The sequence below is a fragment of the Alosa pseudoharengus genome, unplaced genomic scaffold (assembly GCF_046254945.1).
Source record: "Alosa pseudoharengus isolate Yale_2024_CS ecotype anadromous, Long Island Sound unplaced genomic scaffold, YU_APseudo_1.1 YU_APseudo_1.1_scf_14, whole genome shotgun sequence".
Classification (NCBI taxonomy): domain Eukaryota; kingdom Metazoa; phylum Chordata; class Actinopteri; order Clupeiformes; family Clupeidae; genus Alosa; species Alosa pseudoharengus.
The window spans coordinates 9338660-9343656 of NW_027468609.1; the positions used below are offsets into that span (position 1 = coordinate 9338660).

The following is a 4997-nucleotide window of genomic DNA, read 5'->3' on the forward strand; positions in this document are numbered from 1 at the left end:
AGAAATTATACTTCCTAATCTATTATGATAGTCAGTGTGTGCTTGTGGTCTTTAAAAAACTGCCCTCCCAAACAATTTGTATTACTTACTGTAAAATAGAAGGCCTATTGATAAATAGAAAACAGTGGAATTCTCTACAGCTCTGAAAAGGGAAACCCATTCTCCAGAGATTAAAGCCAGGTTCACATTGCACGGACAAGCGGCTGTGCTGTGCTATGAAACCCATTATTTTCAATGGCTTGCCCGCGCAACCACTGGCCTGCTGCTGCGCGGAGCAAAGCGTTGAGTAAAGCGTTGAGTAAAGCGTTGAGCAAAGCGTTGAGTAAAGCGTTGAGTAAAGCACAGCGTGAGTGGCATCTTGCCGCTTCGTCGCTCTTGCGTGTGCCACGGACGGAGTTTAACCATGTAAATCATCATGCTGTAAATCAAAGGTATTTTGCACAGAGCCCAGCGGCAAGCACAACAAAAATCTTTGGGACATTACCTGCCGCCGCATACAATGTGAACCCGGCTTCAGCATGTATATCCAAGAGCATCTTAAAGCACAAAATCTCCAAAAGTATCTATGCAAGCCATAAGGTCTTCCTTTGTACCTTCAGTGGTTCAGGAAGAAGAGCCACTAACTTCTCTATGTATTCGTGGATGGTAGGGTAAACGTAGATGTTCGTTGTGTGCCAAAGGCGTCTTAATTGTTTCTCTGCTGCAGCTGTCACCTTCCTGGGCAGACATGAAAACTGAATGAAGAAATGTCACTTCTATTCTTTCTCTGCCTGTTATATCAAACCAGTACAGGAGGTCACAGGTGCCAATGTCAATGCCAATTTTCAACAACTAAAGATCACCTGTAGGAGAGGTTGATACAAAAAGATAAACATTCCAAAATTACATAATTCTAGGGTGGTATTATGTATTATGGTGTGCAATACGTAATTCCAGGGTGGTATGTATGTATATAGGCCTATAATAAATCAGTTATAATCATACATCTCAAAAGTAAAGAACTCTTACGGATGACAGTGACCGACACTGACTGTGGCCACTCCAGCAAAGAGGTCCAAGTAACGCCTACCATCCACATCCCACAGCCACTGCATGTGGCCCTGATGGATAAACACTGGCTTTTTGTATGAGGTCACCTTCATAGTCATGGGGTTGCAGTTCTGTTGCCTGATATGCATCATCTGCTTGGCAGACATGCCCTATAAGGGAGATGAATGGAATGGCAGGGATGATGCAACTGCATGACAGCAGCACACTGTGTGCATCAGGCCAGAACTCTTACTGAAAAGGGGAGAGTTCACCTGGTACGGCTCAGGACTGAAGTGGCACTTAGGCATCTCCGGGAGATCAGAGAATGTGTGGTTCACTGCTGCAGACTTCTGACATAATGCACCTGCACCAAGAGGGAGTTAAAGGGGTTTACGTCACACGGTGACACCGTAAGGAAATACTCCTGCTATTATTATCAGTTAATCCTGAGATAAGCCCAGTGGCCTAATAGCACACTGTTACCACTTTAGACTGCCCCGAATTGATCTTAGAGTGATGTAAGTCCTCCATGCTGTGGGATGGGTGAGGGTGAACAGTGGGAACAGGGTGATTCCTCGTTCACCTGCGCAATTTGTTCCATTTGCTACCTTTGATACATTCGCTAGAAGTGTGCCTGTCTTGATGGAAAACCATCCAGCATGGTAGAAAAATGTGCATTAACAGGGACATTATGACATAATGTAATTAGCCAGATAGGCTCCTATTGAATTCAAGGATACTCTGACTACAAACCAAAGACACAAGGGATACACAACAAAATCACAAATGACCATAAGAAACACACAGTATGTACATTTACAGAAAGGGTTCTGATTCACAACACTTTCAAGACAAGTCTAAATCTTATGCAAGTTACAGCATCAAAAGGGAGGCGTGTTTGTGTGTGTGTGTGTGTGTCTCAAATGCCTTCACAGGATGTGATGACAACACAGATTTTATCGGTGGGTTTTGATGGTTGGGCCCTATTTTACTGCATAGGTGAGATAGTATGGATAAGACGCAACGTCTAGATAGCACATTGTTAAGTTAAAACTGAAGAATATTAAGTGAAAAAGAGGATGATTAAAAGAAGCTATTCAACCCATATTGAAGCTACTCAAGATACTCACACAGAAAAACTTGTTATAGTAGTAGATCAATGAAAGGATACCTTAGGCCAGTGGTCCCCAAACTTTTTCTTCCGAGGGCCAGCACAGTATGCCTGGCTCTAAGAGAGGGCCAGAGACTCGGAGTATATCAGTAACCATAATAGCTTAGTGCTGTGAACAACAACATTCTACCTTAGTTGAATATTCCATTACCGGTACATTTAATCATTGGCTACTGCAATATAATATTGCAGTAGCCAATGATTAAATGTAATGGAATATTCAACTAAGGTAGACTGTTGTAATACCATTGTTAGCTGTGTTTATATTGCCATCATACCATGTAAAATGTAGCTCAAATGAAATAATACTAATAAAACTTTAGCATTCCCAAAAGTATTAGCAGTGTATTTGCATACACAGCTCAAGTTGTGAACAAGCAATATCCTACAAATAATTTAAAGTTCTCAAACTATGAGAGTTTTATGAAGTGCTGGCAAAAACATCTGAAATGACCACCATTCTAACTTTCATTCACCTGAAGAGAACTTTGTGAATTTGTATGAACATTTGAAGAGTAAATAAAAAATAGAAATAATTATCCCAGAAAGTCCCAGAAATATGACTTGAATAGAAGTTATTTATTTATTAACAATTAATTGATAAACTTTTAGAATATTTTGAGGCACTGATGCAGTCAGCATAGGCCTCTTACATTGTTTGCAGGTAGGTTCATTCCGTTTTCGATGGCAAACGCGAAACAGCGCCAAAACAACCACCAGTGGACAAAAGAGTATTACATGTGTATTGTTAAGACTCGCTATAGAGAATGAATTGGGGAAATTAGGGAGGTTATAGTTTGACGATGTCGTACTCCCGTGCGGGCCAGATGCTTTGTACCACAGACATGTTTTTTTTTTTTTTTTTTTTTTTTTTGGGGGGGGGGGGGGGGGACCACTGCCTTAGGCTATTAGGTTGAAAAGAAATCATAGTATTCTCTCTACTCCTCTTTGATTTGTATTCATAAAGTTTAAAGATATACTAGACTTAGTATCGAATAAAAGTGTGCCACACTGATTAAAACATAGGCCCTGGTCAGTAAAAGGTAATGGATTCCTCTTCTAATACAATGTCGAAGCAAAATGAGGGACGGACACCTGTTTTGAAGGGCCGCTGTTCAACAAGGTGCATGGCCAAAAACATTCAAAAACAAGTAATATTAAAATATACAGTAGCGAAAGCTTCCTGTCTCAGTAGATCAGAACTAGCGAAGAGACGATAGTGTTTTCATAGTGCGCAACACTCACCGCTAGGCCGGTAGAATCTGGCCGTGAAATCAATTACATTCCAATAATTTGAGCTCCTAGCCAGACATGGCCTGTGCATTCGAGAGAGAAACCTCTGCATTTCTACCCTTTCCTACTACCACACGTACACGTCTGCTGTGTGATTTTCACTGATTGTTCACACGTAAAAGTTTATCAATTCTTGGGGTTTGTCCTCAAGAGTTAGACCCTAGTGCATTGGGCGGAGAACACATTCAGCCAATGGCAGCTGGAGGGAAACTGACCTCTGCTCACATCTCTGTCCTAGTTGCAAGTCATCGCAGCTCTTGGCTAATCCCAACTTCCAGGGGCGTCACTAGACCTAGAGCTGCACTGGGGCACAAGCCCCCCTAAACCAGGGGCGGAGCCAGACATTTGAAACATTGGGGGCTTAGCCCAGTGTCACACACAGGAAGGCTAGGGGGGTCCCCCCTGGCCGAAAATTTGGAAAAATATCCCCTTAAATAATGACTTCTAGTGAATTCTGTGTAAACTAATGGACACATTGAGACTTTAAAAATTTTAGACTCAAGGTATATCTGACTGGCACTTTGAGTCTTTCAAGAGGGTTCTATAGGCATAGCCTATCTCATGGGTTCCCAAAGTGGGGGTCGGGACCCCCCGGGGGGTCGCGGGACGCTGAGGGGTGGGTCGCGAAATGATTTCCATAAATCAAATACATTTGGGAAAAATAAAAGAGCTGTCACTTGACCGCACTTTAAAGACATATTTTAATTCCAAGACGCTTGCTGAGTTCTGGATTTCAGTCGAGAGGGAATATCCACAGCTATTCAAGGCCGCGATGGACGTACGCCGTTTGGCTCCACATACCTGTGCGAAAAGACTTTCTCTGCACTGACATATATTAAAAACAAATACAGATCGCGTCTAAATGTGGAGGATGATCTCCGTGTGGCCGTCTCCACAATTAAAACAAGAATGGACTTGCTGTGTTCCGCGCATAGCGCGCATCCATCTCATTAGATGAGATTAACGCTGAAACATAGTTGGCAAAATGTAAGCAACAATGTGCATATGTTAACAACAGTTTGTGGATATTACCCTGACTGAGATATTCTTCTGTTAAAATGGAAATTAAAGTAATGTTTCCAAGTTAAGTTTGCACGACAGCAATAATGTGCACTCATGTTACATGGAAATTATTTTTTGACTAAGTTATTCTGCTTTTATCATATAGTACATTTCTGTATGTAAAATCATAACAGGCTGCTCTGTTCTTTTGTGTTGTCGTTAAGCCCGTGTTTGCATATGGCCGGTGCGCACATTTTATTTAATTTTTTGAGTCACATCCAGGGATAGTGGGGGTCGGGAGTCTCTGGCACGGTTATTTTGGGGGTCGCGGGTTGAAAAGTTTGGGAACCCCTGGCCTATCTGATCAGCATGCACTTGGGGGGGGGGGGGGTAATGTTTTTGATCATTGTTTTGTTATGAAGCATCTTTTACGTAATGAATGCGCACTCTAGAAAGTGAAAGTAGCCTAACCTAGGCCTATAGCCTATGAGCTCTGTGTCTG

General features: G+C 42.1%; 1 long non-coding RNA gene across 1 annotated transcript; it reads right to left on the reverse strand.

Annotated features, from left to right (window-relative positions):
• Nucleotides 1-1061: 1061 nt before the first annotated feature.
• On the reverse strand, nt 1062-3626 carry LOC143122851 (uncharacterized). The gene is made up of 3 exons (XR_012986765.1): nt 3446-3626; nt 1302-1393; nt 1062-1199 (listed from the first exon to the last, which is right to left on the reverse strand). It is a non-coding gene; the product is annotated as an uncharacterized LOC143122851 (long non-coding RNA).
• Between the last annotated feature and the right edge of the window lie 1371 nt (nt 3627-4997).